The sequence below is a fragment of the Columba livia genome, chromosome Z (assembly GCF_036013475.1).
Source record: "Columba livia isolate bColLiv1 breed racing homer chromosome Z, bColLiv1.pat.W.v2, whole genome shotgun sequence".
Taxonomy (NCBI): Eukaryota; Metazoa; Chordata; class Aves; order Columbiformes; family Columbidae; genus Columba; species Columba livia.
The window spans coordinates 13839253-13859823 of NC_088642.1; the positions used below are offsets into that span (position 1 = coordinate 13839253).

The 20571-nt window shown below is 37.8% G+C and overlaps 1 protein-coding gene across 4 annotated transcripts in view; it reads right to left on the reverse strand.

Moving 5' to 3' along the window:
- Positions 1-18692, reverse strand: part of ZNF366 (zinc finger protein 366) — a 35132-nt gene extending 16440 nt beyond the window's left edge. The window contains exons 1-3 of one of the 4 annotated variants that reach the window (XM_065047282.1): positions 18553-18651; positions 8697-8734; positions 2003-2072 (exon numbers count right to left, since the gene is read on the reverse strand). The gene's annotated coding sequence lies outside the window, so the exon portion shown is untranslated. Of the gene's footprint in view, positions 1-2002; positions 2073-8696; positions 8735-17370; positions 17668-18552 lie in introns of those variants that run through there. The other 3 variants (XM_065047283.1, XM_005511858.3, XM_021300332.2) reach the window with 3 other exon arrangements.
- Between the last annotated feature and the right edge of the window lie 1879 nt (positions 18693-20571).

Genomic DNA, 20571 nt, shown 5'->3' on the forward strand with positions numbered 1-20571 from the left:
AGAATTGGTGGTTTAAATCAAGTCTGACCCATACAACACCTTTGCAACATAAACACACTGTGCCATGAAACGCTACTTTGCGGATGAATCTGTACGGCAACGTTTCTGCTTAATTTAATTCAGTCAGGCTGTTTGTGGGCAAAATCCTGTCCTTGCCCATGCATGCACAGGCTCTAGAAATTGGCGGTGCATCTAAAGGATATGGCAATATGAACAATAATGTGCTCATTTATTATGGTTGTGACATGAAAATTCAAAGCCAAAAAATGTTAAATGTCTTTGCATCATTAACATGTGTGACTGTGAGAGAAAACAATGGCCAAGTGATCTAAGGACACTGTGTACCATCAGGTTTTGTGCCGGGTTTCCTGGCTTCTCTCACTTTGTATTGTAATAAGAAGGCGGAGATTAATTTATTTTCTTTGTTTTAATCCCAGAGATATTTACCTGGCGGATTTGGGGAGGAAAGACCTTTGACAACTCTCCAAATTACATTCAGTTTTACAGACTGCATCTGTGTTGTTTTTCATTTTTATTCTAAACAGGGGGATAAAACCCCCACTGTAAAACTAAAGCCTTTCTAGTGGTACAATGTGACAAGGCTGATCATACAGGGAACTTCTGAATTTGGGGTTCATCTAAAGTGTTTGTTGTGAATTTCGATTCAAATTATGCTGCTACCTTTTGCCTTGGCTCTCTAGGGATGCACTTATCTGACTGTGTGTGTTTGTTTTTTTGTGTACATGCATATATCCAACCAGGCAGAAGTTAGGTTGGAAAACTAGCCATATTTTCCCTCTGTCACCTGCGATACGTTTAAGCTATTTATAACACCATTCTTGGAAATGCTGGGTGGAGACCATTAAGGTGGTTAGAGCACCAAAGGCACTCCTGTTTCTTTTTCTCAGGAAGTTCTGTGCTGGATAAACCTGCTTCTAAAGATAGATAAAAGTACATCTCTGTGACCTAGTTAGTCTGTGGACAAGAGAAAGCATCTTAAAAACCTACTTGCAAACAGTTAACTTCCTTCTAACTGGGCAGATTATCTTTGAGATACTGTGTGAAGCCAAAGGCTTCACAAAACTTTGCAAAAACTTTAAGATGGAAAACTTAGACAGAGGAATCAATCAATGCCTAAAGGAGGAGTAGTAATTGAAGCAAAAATTTTAGGATCTCTAATACGATGGTTCAAAAACCACCTGTGATAGTGGAAAAGCCTAAAAAAAATCTCTTGAAATGGGGACAAATATTGAATAATGAAACCAGGATGTGACTTTCAGTCCCTAGCTCTCTGATGGCAATAGCGTACATATATATACACACTAAGCTTAGACACTGTATTTCTGTGTGTGTATGCATATATATGGAACATATATGAGTGTATTCAATCTGAGTGGATTATTTAGGAGTATTCATTCTGCTGTGTTTCTTTGTCAGCCTAGCTCCCTAGGCAAAATAAGGAACAGTTAGACTTTTAAGACTCTTTGGATACAAAAGCTTGACTTATTAAAAAGGGAGAAGGGGAAGAGAATCCTCTGAGTAACAAAAAAGACTCTGCTTCTTTCCAAAAGGGAAAATGTTGTGGTTTTTTTCAAAATTCTTTTTAAGCAAAGCTAAACTCATACAATTTGAACATAAAATGTGCCTGTAGACCAAAATCTTCCATTCAAAGTACAGGCCTGTCCCTCAAATATCTTTCATCTTGTGCATCCATTTATTTCCCAGCAATAGGCGTATAAAATGCTTTGGAAAACCCACAGCAATTGAGAACCCAGCTATGTTATTTACTGCTTTTGTTAGATTATTGAAATGCTGCCAAAAATACTCAGACTTGACAGTGCAATGTGTCTAATTGCTCTCTTGTCTCTTGGCTGCTGGTTACTCTCTTCTTCAACAGCCTGTTTTACACAAAATTTCAGTCTTTCTGTAATATGGATTTATGGCAGAGGCTATAGGACTGCTTGAAATTACTAGAAAGAAACAATTTCCTTGCTTTACGTACCTTTGGCTGCTTTCACTGAAGGTATGGGTTTATTCCACTGCTCACGGCTACACACATCACGGGACTAAGCCTACAAGTGAAAGTGTTTAAACAGTCAGTGACCAGCACAGATAGGTGCTATATAAGCCAACAAAAGAGCACCTTAAAGAGGAGGAAAAGTACAGATCTGCAATCTAAATATGGATCACCTTGCTGCTTTTTCCCCACCTCTTCATTCTGCCAAACCCCATGATGTAGAAATTCATTGAGGAAAGATTAAGTGTAGCCTCTCTTCTCTTGTTTGAATGAAGGCATGATCTTCATCTTGACCAGAACTTAAGTCCACAAAAATGGAAGTCTTGAGGAAACTGTAGAAGAGACTGCAGAATGGCAACCGTTCATGAAACCATTAAGGAGCAGTCCCTTCTCTTTAAACAAGTTCAGTAGATAACTTCAAAGATTTTAATAGCAGAGATCCCCAGTAATTTTGTTCTATCTGACTCTGGAGTAGCTGATCTCATTTTAATACTGAACAATAAATAAGAGGGGGGGAACTGAAAAATTTTTGCTTTAAATATCCCCTACAGACCTTTTGTATTTCTTATATAAGCATTTTAAAACTTCTTTCTTTCTTCAGCACTTCATTATTTAAAATGTAATGCTGCGTAGCACAGCAGCACATTATTCTAAACATCGAGGTTAGGCTAAATGGGGAGACACTTTAAAAATTCTAGCTTTTGTCAGTAATGTTTTGGTTTCTCGGTTTTGATATCTTGATCTGGAAAGCTCACTCAGACAGAGGTTTCTGTGCTGTATTGGCAATAATATATATTAAAAAAAAAAACCCTAAACCTAGCACTCCAGAGGCTATTAAAAAAAAAAAAAAAAGTTAATTTAATTAATTAATTTTAGAACAGACAAGAATTCTTACGGTTTCTTTCTTTATATAAATAAGTATATTTGAAGACACAATATTTTGAAACCTAGTACCACAAATAAGCTCTCTCCCTGCCCTTTCATAGAAGAAAGGCTACACCGAGTTCAGATAGTTGTTGAGGTATTTCCAAAATAGAATATCTATGCAGCAGCTAGTAACATTGTTAACTTTAACGAAAGAGGAAGAGATTTTAACACAACATGAATCACCATTTACTTTCTCATTTCCACACACCATACTTCTACAGACAAAGGATTTTTGAAAGTACATAAATCATGCTATTCACTCTAAAACATACACATTGTTGTAGTCTCAAATTAATACTCTGTACTGAAGTCAACAGCATATTTTCTTATGAATTTAGTAGAACCAAGATTCTTCTGCCTGTATGAAAGGCCAATAATAGGCCTAGCAATAAAAACGTGAGGTTATGAAACTTGTCAAACTTAAACACTGAATACTACTGTCCTAATTTTGCTCTCAGGCAAGACAATGGTAAAACCAGAGATGAGACCAAGATCAGAAAAAGTGCTATATACCCTCCGACAAAGGGAAATGGGCTACTTTGTTAGGAGGTTTCCACTTGTGTTTGCTATTTCAGAAGAAGATGAAACAGAGGAAAGTGTAAGAAGTCTGAAAGTGGCTGAATAGACTGAACAGCTTCTCTCAGCTAGAAGAGAAATTCCATGTTAAACTGAACATGAATGACTGTAGAAACTGTGCCCTGTAAGACTGTGTTACTGCTCTTCTTTTGAGGCCTGAAAAATTGGTATCTATAAGGAAAGAATGAAATCTGACAGATGTTTCTGTGTTGGATGCAGTGAGGATCAGTGACAAATGACACCTTATTACATTTCTTGAGCTGAAGTTGAGCAATTGGAGAGCTTCAGGCTTATTGAACAGCCAGCTGGGTGTTTTTTTCAGTCACTGACTTCTGCAAACTGTTACTGTAGGGTTAGTTATGGTTGTCTTAATAGGTTTAATGGGATCGCCTTAATTCAGTTCACACTTCTATATCGGTTTGGTTTTAAATGTGTTCAGGCACACAGCTGTTGAATGAAGCAACAAATTCTTTACCTAGTATTCACTGATTTGTTATTTATGCAAAACTCACATTGGTCTCAGGGTCTGACCAAAGGGGCTTTACTACCATGGACTCATTTCAGCGATGAAGCAGTGCTCCCTACCAAACCTACAGTTCATTCATTTATTTGCCAAAGTTTGAAAATGCCAGAAATACACATAGAAACATGGATGTGTCTGTTACTGGTAACCAAGTATTTTCAATTAGTACACATCTGATCTCTCCTTATGATTTTCCCTGCTTCTTTCCTTCAATGGCAGCATGAGCCCTACATAAGACCCTTTTTGTCTTCTCTTCCACTTCTTTTAATGCAGTCTTTCCAGCTGCCTCCAGTGTGTGAGTGAAGTCCTACAATAATGTTGTCATTTCCAATTTCCTTTTCTATCGGGAATTTAATAATTTTGGAAAGCTGAAAAATAATGTGGATGTTTTTAACCTGTAATTTTCAAGTGCATCTTGTCTGTTTTGCTGGTTTTATAGCCTGTCTTGAGTAAGAAGTTGGACAAGATCATAATAATATTCCATACCTGTGAAATACATGCACCTGATTGTCAGCTGTACAGCCAGATTTTTGTTTGCAGGTGGTGCCTTGGGAATTACGAGAAGTTCTAAATATGCCCAAAAGATTTAGAGTTATTTCAATACTAGGTTCACTAGGTATTGGCTCAAATAGTTAATCAATAATGGGTGATTTTAGAGGTTTTTTTTGTTTTTCAAATTGACACATTTTATTTACTGTAGGGCTGAGTGACTATAGCCATTAGAGGAGAGCAGAAGGTAGAAGATCACATTCAAACCCATACTGTAACTTCTCTAAAATCAGTGTAAACCCTACCGTCTAATTCTTTAGAGAAGTTCATGCAAGCTGTGTTTTCCATCCATGTTCACCAGGCATAAATATCCACATTTCAAGCACACAAATTTGAAACATTTCCTTAATTAACATACACTGAGTATGGCATAATATACTCAAGCTGATTATATAACCTGAGCACATGTTATATATAAACTAAGGATATGTTAAGAGACCAAATTAGCCTTGAAGTCCTTATACTACATTATTTGAGGCTGTCCTAAATGGTGATTTACATTTTAAATGAAGAGTTCACTTCTTCTGTCGCTGTGTGGAGCCTAGAGAAGTGAGAAATTTGGACTACCTGGCAAAAATAAACATGAATTTAGGGAAAGTATCCAAAATCAATGAGTGCAGACACTGGTTATGGAGACACAAATGTTGGGGAAGACTTAAAAAGAAACAGAAGAGGTGGGAATAATAGCCATTGTGGAGTTCAGTAAAATCTTTTCCAATACCACTTCAACAAACATTTGTTTTCTCTCCCTCACATGCACGTAGACCTCATGTCAAATAAAGTCCATGATTTAATCATGAGCTTAATTGTCTTCTGAGATAATTCTTTTTATGAGAGAGATGCCTACTTAAATTGAGAACACTATTAAGATAAATATATCACTGTAAATATTTCTCTTCTCCTTTTGGATTACCATCATTAACAGAACTGTAATGGGAAACAGGTAAACAATTGTTCACTAAAATGATCTGGAATGACTGAAAATGAGAAGTGAACCAGATCACTTATTCTTCCTACATTAATATGATAGGACTGAGGAGCTTGATGTCTTTTCACTTCTCCCCGGGAAATTACCTTCAACAGGCTTCAGGATAAAACTTCTTCTTTCCATCAACTTTTTTTTTTCTTTTTTTTTTTCTTTTTTTTCTCAGCAAGTGCTTGGTAAATGAAAACCGATAACCTGGGTAACTCTCCCTAGGGCATAATTAGAGCTCACTAAGGTTTATGAAAAGACATCCAATGAACTCTGAAACTAATCCTTCACAATTTTCCTTGTTATTTGTTCTGTTGTCCACTGAGATATGACCTGATCTATACCATGACCAAAAGTGATACTTTTGACAAACGTGTTATATGCAAATGGAAAAATATAACTCATATCCTGAGACAATATGTTAACAGATGGTAACCTTTGTAGACAAACTTACTGGAAATCATACAATTACACACCTAAGAAAGTTAATGGAATAAAAAATCTGACATATTTGAACAGCTTAACATGACAGTATAGAGTTGCAACAAGCACTGAACTTTCAAAGATATCTTATATATTAAATAACATTTTTATTTTTTTTTTCACTGACTCTGTTTTGGCATGTCTTCCTTGCTTCGTATTTGAAATGTGATCATTTTGGAGATTCCATCTGCTCTAAGAGCTTCCTGTGCAGGGTAGCTGTATCTGGGAGATGACACCAGGACAAAGAAATGGGTCTTCCCCCAGAAAACTGTGCAAGAGAAATACCCTCCCTGTATTCTTGGTTATTCCTAAATTATAATGCTTTAGCTTACACAATTTTTGTTTTATTGTGGCTGGGAAATACAGAAGCATAGGCAACATATCTACTTGCCTGCACTGCTTATAGAGTGGCTTTTGCAGCCATCTTGGATGCATGTGCATCTTATTTTTCTATTCAGTTTTCAGGAAGCAAGACACTATGACTACTTTTGCGGTACTATAGTTACTTGGGTATTTCTTGTAATAGTGAAAATGCTCAAAATATCAAAGTGAATGCACATTCAGTTTTCCATAACTTACAGATCATATTTGGTTTGATAATTATTGAAAATATTAAACTAGATTCTGACATTTCCTCCATTGAAAATCTGGAGCAGACCAATCCCTACCCTGCCAAAGCTAGGTCACTGATGGTGGCATCACATGTGCTTATAGAATGGTTTATGACATAATTTGCGAAATAGTGGTGATATTGTTTAGATTTTTTTTTTTTAATTAAAAATTGCCTGCTGCTGTGGTGAGGTAGCTGTAGATATTTTTCTTCCCTCCAGAATCAGTGCTGCATTCTCAGTTTAGCAACATGGTTTGCTATCTCTCTCACTGTTTTTATGTGTGCTCTGTGCTTAGTTTGGCAAAACCTTTGCTATCATTTATGTTACTTTTCTATTGTCTAACAAGACGGCTGGGGGAGGTCGCAGAGCAGTATGGCTGGGTTAACCACTGAACATCTGCAACAGGGCCTTATTGGTAATGCCCCTAGCAGTATTTTAGCCACACAGACCATGTCTAGTCATTTCAATGTGCATCCAAAGTGCTGTGTGAGTACAGTTTAGGCTTGCTGCTGGTTTGGGTCCTCTTTTCCATATCCTTCTTTCTCCTTTTAATTTTTTTCTCTTTTTCTTCCTCTTTGTGATTCTTCTTAGTTCTTCTCTTACATTCCCTTCCCTCTTCACTTCTCTATTCCATTGTGGTTCACTCCCTCACTGCTTCTTGATTCTTTCTTCTAAAATGGTCAGCAACACATAGATAACCTGACTAACAAAGCGGATGTTAAGTACACAGTCTCTGAAGTGATAGGTGTTTACATAAAGCCGCCCCAAAGCACAGCTACACATGGTGGGAGCCTGAAAGGCAAAGCAAGTTATCTGGTCTTAGCATGTAAGGAGACAAAGGTTATATCTCCTCAGCCGAGCACCTCCACCTGCCTGATCCTCTGATGCAAACAGGGAATTCAAGGCTGCTTTGGGATGGGGAGGAAGGGGAGAGGGAGCAGGCTCTGGTTGTCAGATCTCTGGCTCTGCATCCACAGCGCAGCCCTGCCTCATCTCTGCTCACATCAGGGTGGGCTCTCGCCCAGTCTCTTGCCTCTTTTTTTTCCACCAGCAGAAACCTGGTAAGTGTAGCCTGAAAAGGAGCTGCTGTGGAGTTGCAGGAGGATGCAAAACCAGCCGTATCAGCTCAGGCTAGTAGTGTAGCTAACCCAAGACAATGCTTTTTGAAGAATATAAGGAACAAAAGGAGTATGATGATGGTTTTCCAGAATCAGACCACCAGCTGGCTGTGGCTCAGAAATTTCCCCATGTTGTATTCTGATTTTTAATTCTTCTATGAAGGCTAGATTTGGATAAAAGTTACTTAATATAAAAATCCAAAGTCAAGTCTTCCTTGTGGGCTGAGAGGTGTACAGAAATCGGTGGCTGTGTCCTGGAGAAGTGAGGTATCTCTGAGTTCTCTGATGCAGAGTCTTGTAGCTCCCAAGATTCAGAGAGGAGTCGGGGCATTGAAAGCTGCACAGTGCAGTAGAGATGCCCACTTACACTCTTCTCAATCTACTTCCGCCCTGAAACACTTCTGTGGTTTCTCTTTAACGTACCCTGTGTACTGTCAGTTATTTCAAGCATGGCCCACTTTTCATCTCCCCACCACTCCCTGAATCACCAACCCATCCTGCTTCAATTTCTCCCATCTTTAGAAACTGATCTGTTGCCCCTGTAAAGCTGGATCATTTTTGCTGATAACCATTGAACTGCATAGTTTTTATTGTTTAGGGTACATTGTACAATGCCTCCCTTTTATTCTTTTATTCACCAAACAAGAAAGGTAAATATATCCATACTCTGAACAGAAATGTGGAGGATACACATGGGTGGACTATTGCCTCAAGCAGGCTAGCCAGTGTGTGGCACTGCTCTGCTCTTGAAGGCACTCGTGTTCATGTGAAGAAGAAATTATCTTAGGTACCCCAGACTAGTTTTGTCCGTTTTGAAAATAAAACAAACACAAGAGGCTGAGTGCTGAGAGCTGCTGTTAAAGAAATGAGTATAGGTCTGAGTTTAGGCTGAGGATGCACCTTGACAAATTGCACTCACCCATTAGGGATCCTGACTCTTCTTCTGGAGCTTTGGTACTGCAGAGAAGGTATTACAAAACAGAATTAACTGAAAGGAACCTGACACTCTAGCTGAGCCATAAATGCAATCACTCAGGAGGGTGAAGTACCTTTAACTTGCAACTTTTCAATAAACCTGCAGAAGCAACACCTGGAGGGGGGCCAGAACTACCTCTCAAGAGGATGGAATGCAGCAGACTACTAGTCTGTCTTACCTCTGCTCCCTGCACCTTGGCACTTAATTTTTGTTCATAATGGCCCAGATTACCCTCACACGTGCAAATCTCTCAGGGGGGAGGAGGGAAATTAGTCAAAATCTCCCACCTCATAAGGTTATATTTTGCACTGAATTTTATGTCATTGATGTATATTCAGTTTCACATTAGTAGTTTTACAGGACTGGATCCCTACATTTGTGCATAGGTATACTGAGTTTCCAGACCCTGCCCTGCTAAGACCAGATTATCTAGGATGGTGACATCAGGAGCACATACATAGCAGAGTTTTGAATGTGTAAAGTTTAGCTGGTGCCAGCAGACGGGGTGGAAATGCAATTTGATCCTGCCCTCACTAGTTATTGGAATTAACAATGGGTTGGCCAGCTCAGATAATTACTCAATTAAACAATGGCAGTGATTCATCCTAAGTAACTGCCCTAATTCTCTCCCTGGCATCATCCACATTGCACTGAAATCATTATGTAAAATCAGAGGTGCAGCTGAGAACAAGAATTGGTATTTGACTGTTATGAGGTGATGCCAGTAAGACAAATTTCTTCATTTTCTTAATTGGGTAAGGAGGACATGTCAGAGTCTGGAACTTGGATCTGTCCCTGTCTCTATAAAGTATGTGGAGTCACTTTATTCACTGTTTATAGAAGTCCTATCACTCCATTCCTGTTTCCTGTCTGCTTCCATATCTGCCACTGCAAATTAAAATGGTGCATTTTTGGCACCATAGGGACCCTATGTATTAAATAAGCTTTTCCCTGGAAAATTATCAAATAACAGTAAGGCAGTTTTAGGGGGCTTTTTGTTTGTTTGTTTTTTTCTCACCATACAGATATTATCAGGGTCAGAGTGAACTGAAGAACAAATAACTAATATGAATATCAGAAGCGATCTGGAAGTAAAATAGTAATATTGAATAGACTGTGGAGTTCTTGGAAGAACACTTTGGATGGAATCTTTCCACTAAAGAGTACAATGATTAAACACTATAGAGTGCAGACAGGGGGGTTTTGAGATGTAGAGAGTAGCATTAGTTAAAAAAATAAGGGAGCTGTGCAGAACACCCAAAATTAGTATGGTCAAAAAAGCATACCCTTCCATAACCTTCATGCTGTCCTGCTTGGGCTGTTGTTTTGAAAGTAAACCTTTCACTGGCATTCATGACCTTTAAAAAGGAAATAGATTAAGCTTTCCTTCCTACTGTAGTCCCAGTGTCATTATCACCTCTATGGAGACCAGGGAGATGGTCTGGTCTCCTCCCACCTCTTCATTATCTTAAGGGGTAGCTGAGGGCCACTTTCAGCTTTGGTTCTTCAAGCAGCCTACTGGCAACCTCCCACACCATTAGCAGTTAATGTGTGGGAAAGCAATTGCATGAGCATTGCATGTGTAAAACAACAGGTACGTCAAAAAGAAAGTACTAGGTAAAATGTGTGCATATACTTGGAGAAAGGCAGAGGATTGTATGAGAGAGTTTTCATACCAAGTCTACAAAACAGATTGTTTTGTAGTGAAAGTCTAGCTTTATTAAAACTTGGGGATTGTCTTGGTTTTGTGTACGGGGATGAGATAAGAGAAACAGTGACGGGGTATATTATTATTTTTCAGCAAGGCCACCACTTTTTGTATTTATTTTGTGTTCAGTTCTTTGTGTCACACTATTCAAAACTTCTAGTGAAACTGAAGGTCACTAGAGTGGCAGGTATTGCGTGTTCCAGTAAGACATGGCATATTCTACAAGAACTGAAAGAAGATAGTTTCCTCCAGAAATTGACAGAATTAGGAAAAATATATCTGCTACTGAACACCTCTCTTGGTGTCCAGTTCATTAAAAGTAATTACCAGATGATGCTTTCCTAGTCATGTAGAAAAGATTAATAAATTTGATTTCAGCTGAAATTTGAGCAGAATTGTTGATGGAAAACCTGCTTGGCTGAAAAGACTAATTAATCCCTATTAACCTCTCTTACTTTCTTGCAATCAAGCTGGCTCAATAGTGAATTAGACATTTCCCTCTGAACAAAGTTCAATAGAAAACATGGCAAAGGAATGAGAGATGTCAGTGCTGTTCCTAGGACACCACTGTGTTTATCCTGTTGATACCCAAATAGAAGACTAAGAATCATGGGCAATGAGACAGAGTTAAAAATGGGTCTTAAGGCAAATTACTGGAGCACTGGAGGAAACTACTTTTGATATGTCTGCACTGTGAATAGAAAACTCTGCTTTCTAGCCTTCCAGAGCATAAAATCTGTATTATAGCATTGAAACCATGTTGAGCTGAAATACGTTCTTATTATTCAGAAAAATTGTCACCTTCCCATACATCTCACAAATGCATTCAAATGGGAGTCCTTTTTTTAAAATCAACCTATATTGTTTAAAGAGAAATACACTTAGTTCTTCAGTTCTTCAGCATAAAATGGTATTTTTGACTGATCATACAAAGTGCTTGCGAGGAAGTAATTTAAGATTACTTCCTCTCTAGTTTTACCCTTCTCCTGAGATGCCAAATTTGAATCTTCTTCTTGACTGTACAGCAAAATGCAAACGATTTTTCTGTCTGATCTCCAAAATGCATCCTGCATATTTCTTTGAATTGTTTTTTAACTCCTAGAAATTGTTAAAAATCAGAAATAACTTATTGACACCACTAAAGGGAATCTGAAATCTAAAACAAATTTTATATTGCTTCTGTCATTTCGATCACTTGGAAAACAAATCTCCATGTAAATTGGCTAACAGGGAGAAATTCTTGGGGTTAATTATTTTAAACTGAAACAGATTTAAAATGCCAGTTTTACTGAATTCAATAAACTAACATACGGAGTGAGAATGGCAGCTCAGACTTAGCCAAATGTCATCAGCAGATACTGGAATAGAGGCTAGAGCTACAAGCAAATAAGAAATTACTTTTTGCCAAAAAAAAAAAAAAAAAAAAAAAAAAAAAAAAAGATAAAAGGAACTCAACACAGTTGGAAATCTGAAATTCTTGACAGTTCCTGAACAATTCTAGTACTAATTCTTTACTGTTAGCAATGCCAAACACTTGTTTTGGATACTAAATTCAGATATTCATCATAAGAAAAAGAAAACCAGAAAAGCATCAAACCGCTGTGACCCTACCCCATGTCTAAGAATGGCTAACCAACAATATAAAATAAAGTTTTGTAAACAATATCTTACATATTAATGTAACTTTTCCTCTGAATCCACTCCTGCCCCCCACCCCCTCAAAAAAAAAAAAAAAAAAAAAAAAATCATTCTGTTCAGAACTTTTTCCCTGGAAATTTGCCGAGTGCCACACACAAACCTGGAAGATTTGATAGGAATTATTGTGTTTTGAGAGGAATGGTGGAATGGTGGCAGGTGAGGCTCTGCTGTGGGCAAACGGACAGTACTCAGAGGATAAATAATCATGTGAATTCTGTTTTGATTTGCTGTCCTGACCAGGTTTAGTGCCTTCCACTGGGTGCCGGTCTGTGCATTTTGGCTGTGTCTCGTAGTGAATGATCTAGTGAACACCCTCACTGCAGTCATTAGAGGCAATCCCAAGGCCTGACCATTTGCCTACAAAATACAGCGACAGCTGTTCAACTTCATTTCTTTACCCACAGCTGAAGCTTAAGGGTGTTCCAGTTTTTGAGTGACAGGAAAGAAGACATTAATGTATTTGAAGTCAAAAGGCAGAAGGAAGAGGAGATACGGAGGAGGGGTCACTCAGCACCATTTCTTTGATGCATGTGGCTGCTTCATAACATCTTGACAAAAGGCTACCTGCAGATATATAAAATGGTTCTGAAAACCTTGGTGGCTCCATATTGTGAGTGCAACATTATGCAGAAAACCTGTATGATGTAACAGTCATGCTAGTATAATTCTTTGCTGTGGTGCTGCAGGGGGCAGGGAGTGGGACACAAAAAACAAAACAAAACAAACAAACAAACAAAAACAAACAAAAAAACCCACCATAATCAACAAACCAAAACAACCAACCAACTGAAAAAAAAAAAAAAAACAACAAGACCTCCACACCACATTATTTTCCTTCACCTTTATAAGTAGATGCGTTCAGTTTCTGGTAAACCTGCGAGCATATTATTGTCAGCTGGCCCTTCCAGGAGGCCCTCTGCAGTTTTCTGTAATTCCTATCACAGGGCAGCAATTTTGAACAAATACAGGATGCTCTTCATGGCTTCAGAAACCTGTTCCAGGGAGCTAACCCAGAGTGGGCTAATGCCAGCCAGATGGTTCAAACACATCCTGCTGTTCCTTAGATACTGACAGATGTTCTAAAAACAGGTCATCCCTTTCTCTTTCACCTCCTGATATTGCATTCATTGTATATATATGCTAAATACTTTAAAGCAGACAGGTAGAAAAATACACTGCTACCAAGAAGTACTGTATGAAAGACAACCCCTTTTCATATTTACCTGACGCTGAACCACTACTTGCTTTTGAAAGCACCTTAGTGAGAGGACTAAACCTAAAATACCGGCTATATACCAATGTGAACTTCCTGAATATCTTTAGAGTTGGTATATTTGAGTTTGGTTTATATCTAGCTTATTGGATGTTAGTAAGAGCACATACTCATTCTAATTTATGAAAATTTCAGTAGCAGATCAAGCACAGATCTGACCACAAAATGAAAGGAGGAGTCTTAGGTTAGACTCTGCAAAAAGAGTCAGATAGCTACATTGCAACCCTAACCAGGGAAGACAAAAGCGTAAACAGCTTTTGCTCGGTCCTGAATAGCAACAAACCAGTGAAAACGAAGACTTCAAGTCATCTTGTCCCTCCCAGCCAACACACTTGTGTCTTATCAGAGGGCCTGGGGTAACAACATCCTGCTCCCTGAGGAGGGGCTGAGCTGTGAGATCCCATCCTGGAGCCACCACACTTGCTCCTCTACCTTGGAAACACCATCCTGCAGAATTCTTTTTATGCAGAAAAATTGGATGGTTTCTACTCTTCATCAGGCCTCCAGACAGAGGACTGGGTGGGTAATCCCTGCTTGTTGTGCATTAGTATTCCTTGTAGTACAGCATCATCTAAGAATAACAGCTGAAAACATATGACCCTTCTCATAGCCTTGCTTTCAATTTTAAATCAGTTGTACTTTTCTTGAATCCATTAGATAAAAAGTACGTTATCAATGTATGAAACTCAGTTTACCTTGCAGCTTTTTGTAATTAAATGAACCTCCAGATTAAATGAACATTTGTATTTTTCAGCATTCTCTGAATTTTAGTGCTGCTAATGAGCCTAAGCATCTGGAAAGTTGGATGCTTCCAAGCTTACTTTTTATGAATATTGGCAAGGAGAAAATAGGTTTTCAGAAAACACATTCTTTACCTAAGTATTTCAACTCACATTAATTTATGCACACCCACAAAGCAGAAGGAAAATGTGACAGTATTTCAGCTTTCATAGTAGAAGAGAGAGATGAAAGAAAGCAAGAAAAACATTTTTTGCACCTTTCATTCAAATAATTAGTGATATGTCTTCCTAACATCCAAAGCAGGAAATAAGGAGTGAAAGAAAAAAAAATCAAATGTTTGCCGAATTTCTTCCTATAACCTTCAAAGCATGAAAATATTTTCTTTTAATACATGATTACTTAGCTTAGTTACTTCCAATGTCATTAGAAGTCTTTACAATACATTGAGTATTGTTGATTTAGAGGAAAATGCTGTGGTTTGCTTATTGAGATCAGAGTAACACTAGTATAAAACTATTTATTTTAGAAAAGCAAATCACCAAAGCATTAAGTTTGGAAGGAACGAAAACAAAGATGAAATAATATTGTTCATTGGATCATTAGTATTTTAGGAGCTAGGCAAGAAGGAATAGTCCCTGCCAGATAGATGTAAAGAAAAATCAGACATCCAGCATGCAGTTCAGTATGTGCTTTAAATAGCCAGTAAGTACTAACTTAGGCCTCTTCTTTGGATGAAAATCTGAATATCATCCATAAAATTTCACTGCACTTTTACAGCCATGGAGAGCTACATTTGCAGCTTCAGAATATCAGCTTTTCGGCAGGAAGAGGGTAGCCCTAAGTAATCTTTTTTGCAAACTTGTTTATTTCTTTCTAAAGGTTTCATATTACTTGTCTCTCTACAATTCTTTCTTCCACAAGCTGACATTCCTTCCTTTTCAGTGGCCTTCTGGAATGGTGAACTAGACTGGGGAAAACTACTGCATTAAAGAAGGAAAGGCTCATTTGGTTCTAACAAGGGGTCTATTTTTAAAAATTGGTTGGGCTATAAAATTAATCCATCAAACAAATGACTAATTTTACAGCCATCTGCAGCAGTGTGCACAGCACTTGCAAGGTCTGTTTGAAGGCACCCTTTGTTTCACTGGATTACTTACTCCTGTGAAACATACATTAGTGCTCAGAAGCTATAGATCATTTCTCACCAACTAATAAAAGGCTATTTTTCCCTATACACCTTTGCCCAACTTCTGTCCTTAAACCATGGCCACACAAGAGCCCTGTTACCTTATGCAGCATTTACTGCTTCAGATTTTCTGGATGGCATTGTGCTGAGATATCTGTCCGAGTGGAGTGTCCTTTCAGATACATGTCTTTCTGCATCACTGAGGCTTTGGAAACAATGTAAGTGCTATCTGGGATAATCAGTACTCTTCTGCCTCTGTATGTGTGTCTTGTCTTGGGTTGCTACCATGATTCATCCCACTGTGCTTCTCCCATTCTAAATACAGCATGTCTATCTGGAATCACCAGAAACGGTACCTGAAAGACATGCCAATATGTTCATTTGTGAGATGCACATCATGCCGCTTAGTCCGCCAGAATCTGCTCTGCATCCAGATAGGCCTAAGGCAAGGCTCTTATCGATGTGTTTGATTGAAAGAATGAGTAAACAATAAAAAAAAAACCTTAAAATGCAAATATTCAAATTATCTCCTGGGCAAAAATCTGTGTTAAATGTACCAAAAATGTTGCTGGACATATAAATCAGTGCTACTACTCACATTCTCAACAATTCTCACCTTTAAGGAAGACGGTCCTAAATACAAAAAGAGAATTTATATTTACAGAAATACTTCTATCAGTTTCTATACCTTTTGAATCAGACTTGTTAACCTGGCTTTTCATGAGCTAAAACTCATTTCTGTAACATCTTTGTCATAATTAGTGTAGTTTTATTTTTCAGAACAAAGGCAAAATTTGTCTGTGTTTTGTTTCATTGTAACTGAGAACAAATCAAATTAAAATAATGGCTTTAAATAATTGTCTAGGAAAAGACATACACTAAGTGACCTTTTACTTATGTATGCTTTAAACATAAATATGGCTTTTAGCAATAGCAGCAATAAGACTTTAAGCAAAATAAACAGTCTCTTATTATTCTTAATTTATTGCTTCAATATTGTATTTTTTGATATAACGTTGAAGTGAATAACTTAAAACTCATTTCACAAACATTTAGTTTGTGCCATAAGCTGGTAGTAGATCTGTACTCAGAAAGATATTAGTTGTCTTACAAATTACCATTATACTAAGCCATGTTACAGTTATCCTAGCAATCCAATGTACAATGTGAAAACAAACTCCAAATGATTGCAAAGATGTATTATTTGAAAGAAATATAACCTGATAGGTGATATTTAACAATTATGTTCAAAATTCAAGGTCTATTTTTTACTGTGAAATTATTAAATATTGTTTTAAAATGTTCTGTCTGTATACTCATGATTGGGAAACAGATTAAAGAATAGCATATACTGCTTTTGTCCACCTACTATGAATTTGAACGCATATATTCTTCTTTATGTACTTCAGACAATCTCTCAGAGAAAGGATTTATCATATGTGTGGTCCAAATCAATAATACATTAATGTTCTGTATCTTCAGAAACAAAATCTGTACCCAAAGGCTGCAACTGGCTCTTACCTACATGGTAAACAGGATTTCTGAACTAACCAGATCAAAACTTAACAGATGATTGCAACGAGACTGACACTCTGCAGTTTGAGCGAAATACCACCACAAATGCAGAGCTTACATATTTACAATGTTTAGAAGACTCCTCTACATCTAGCTTGAAATAAAAGGTGTTTTTCCTTATGTTTGATAAGTAATTGTCAAAATAGTATTCAAAATAATCTATTTAATTCGAATCAGTATTTAGTCATGTAAAACATAAACCCAGGTATCCTGAGCAAAACATGTGGCATGTGGTTTTCATGGCAACATCTGGCATCTACTTGCTATTAGCAGAGAATCCTTTGTAGGTTAAGCATAACCAAATAAACCTAATAATTGGTACGAAACTAGATTGACCTGCAACATTAAGCTACAGAACTTCTAGAGAGAACTAATTTCCACCGCCTTTGGCAGAACCCATCTGCTGCTCCTAAAGTGAAGGAAATCTACAACTTACCCAGAAATCGGGCTGAACTTGGGGTAAATCACTCCTTCCTATGGGGTGCAGAAATGCACCAGAGAGAGGGGGAAGAAAATCCTTTCCACTAGTTGGTTTGTGGAGGGGTGGGAGCAGAGGGCTGTCCCCGGGAGGAAGCGCAGCCCAGGTGCCCAGTGGGAGCGGAGCAGGAGCGGGAGAGCCGGAGCTGCCTGCCAGCCCTGCACGATGCCCTCCCGCCTTCTGGAGCTGCTCGGTATGGGTTCTGGGCATCCTGCAGACGACCCTGAACTTCACAGAGCTGCAGCCTGAAGAAATACTGGATCAGAAGATGACCAAGATCTTTTGCAGAGAAATGGACACCTGTCGTAATTCTTTCCCCCACCTCTGCAATCTTCCTTTATACACGCATGGGAGGGGATTTTTCTCTTCCAATATTTGAAATATGCTCTTGCATTCTGTCACTCATTTTACATACTGCTTCTGATCATTTAGATGCATTTATGCCCAACACAAAAATTATTATTGATAGCTACAACAATGCAAACAACAAATAAACATTTGAGTCCATCCTATTACTAATATTGTTGATTGGCCTCGGTGTTGTTATATACTAAGCAACATGAACTTCTTTTTCTTTTTTTTCTCAAAATGTGAGAACCTGAAACTGTTTTACCATATCTTAAATACAGTTTGAAAGACACAAAAAGAAAAAAAAAAAAAAAAAGACATAGTAATTCTTCTCCCACTGTATCACAGGCTGGTGGGTTGACGCAGACTTCAGTAGTGTCAGATGATACATGAAATACATCAATTCGCATATTACATAGCTTCTCTCTTTATTTTAACAATGGCCCAGTGAATCTTGCTGAAACATTCAGGTTAAAGTTAGTGCAGCCTGTAACAAGATTCTGGCAGCAGAAGCTGTATATGCAAAATACATAGCAGATCATGTTATGAATATTATCAGCCTCACTGGAAAACCTTTTCTTGTCTGCATTGGTTAAAATGTATGCTGTTATCACCAGTATCTAAAAACCAGACTACACGTATCTATAGCATAAATATGCTGCTTGTCAATGCATATGGTTATTATCTTTTTATCAGTTAAATGTGTATCTGATTAATGCCTTTTCTTAATACAAAAGCATAGGTATTGCACTTCTAAAGAGTTAGCCATAAAAGCATTCTTACTTAACTTACCAGTTGTTGAGGCTGGAAGGAGTCTTGCCCTAAGCTTTCTACCTGCTCTCATGTTCGTAATCTCTGTCCCTCTCTCCCTCTCCTCCCTCCCCTCGTACAGAGATTGCAGTAAACTTAGAAAACTAGCAGGGACAGTGTTACAAACGACTTAAGAAAGAGAACAGGAACAATCATTTCGTTCTCTTTTTTTCAGATGAGTACAGTACCTTCAGAAAGAAGGAAGGAAGGGAGGGGAGAGGAAGTCAACAACCCTTTGCTTTCCTGCAAAAAAATAAGGAAACAGTAGATAGCAATCTCGTTTTCTCTCAAACAAAATGTTTGGAAAAATAAATATAACCAAACAAAAAGGAATTCCTCAAGTATTATATCTACATTATTGGCTTCATAAAACCTACTTTACAGCTTGCTATGTGCAACTACATTAAAACAAATGGATTTCTGAAGTAGTGAGTGGAAATAAGACACCCATGGCTTATGCAGAACAATTAGCCATAAGCTTGCACAGATAATGCAGACTTTTAATCTAGAAAATGAGCAGTCATAGATGGATAAATGCCTTTTTTTTCACAGTGATAAGGCACGAAAAATCCTAAAACCCCTCTTTATTGTGATCCCAGGAAAATAGTACACTGGATATTTACAGAATACCATGAAATAAAAAGAGGAATGGAAGGGGGCAGAAAAATTGTAGGGCTTGTAGCTTGATATTGGAGTTACAATAATAAGTAATTTATCTCGAAGACCTGCATTATAGAAGGCATTCTGATTTATCCAAACAAAACCACTGCACTATGTTCTAGGACGGATTTTATACTTTATTTTGTTTCTTTCTTTCCCCATTAAACATATTTTGACAATCAGATACCAGCCAGTTGGCCAGAGTAATAGTTGGGATAAGTTTAGTCCATTGTGCTCCACTGTGTTTTCCTTTGCTTGTATGTTTTCCCCTAACTTTATCTATCATCTGAAGTCCACTTATAATGATTATATGCCCCCTTTTTCTTACCACTAATTTTTTGCACTCTAACATTCTTGCTGGTAAACACTTTCACACTGTTGCTGGGGTTGTATTTTCAGTGAGCCTTTTAATGTGGTACCAAAGACAGTGCTGCTCATCGATAAGCAATTCAGGGTTGAGTTCTGTGAAAGTCATAAAACAAAAAGCTGTGTCAAACTGCCCTCTCCTACAAACTGTGCATTCAGACTTTGCCCTGGGAGCAACAATTAGATGAATGTAGCTCAAATAAATTGAGTTATTGCTGTAAATTCGGTGCTAATGGGAGGACAGGTTGGTATGTTATTCTGTGAAGATTATTTTCTTTTATTGTACAATAATGAGAATAGCTAAGGTGCAAGCCAACATACGGAGACACTCTTTGGCACCTGTGTTCCTTCATGCAGCCCCTGGTGTTTTTTCCATAAGACTTCTTGTAGTGATCTGGCCAGAGAAGCTTTTATTTTAACCTTATTTTTAACCTTATTTTTATTCAGCAACTGAAAGCTTTGGTTATGGACATCAGTAGTTGACAGAGCAGTGCAGGTGCTACGAGTGATCTCTGGCTTTACAACATCATCAGTGTTTCCTGGAATGGGTGAATGTTTAGCTGGGGGTGAATTTTAAAAGCAAAAGAATGCAATGCAATTAAGGTATATACCATAAATGAAGTCCTTGTTACTTGCTTGGAAATAGAGGCCTTAGTCAAACTGATCTCTAGTGCATACCATGCACAAGGTAAGTAAAGAGACATTGGAAGCTACCAAATCAAGGGATTGTCCTGTGTAGTCAGTCTAGTAGATTAAAAAATTGATTTTGTTTTGTAATTGTTTTTCCAGTGTCACTGCAAGATGATAGCAGCTTCCAGGCTTTTAAAGTTTGTTTTATTTATTTATTTGCCAGGTGTGCCAGGTTAACAAGACCCTGAAGACTGTCATTAGATATTATTTTGTTTCTCTCCATTGGGAACACATTGCAGAAGTCTAGTTGAAAACTTATACTGACCAGATTAGAATTATTCTTAC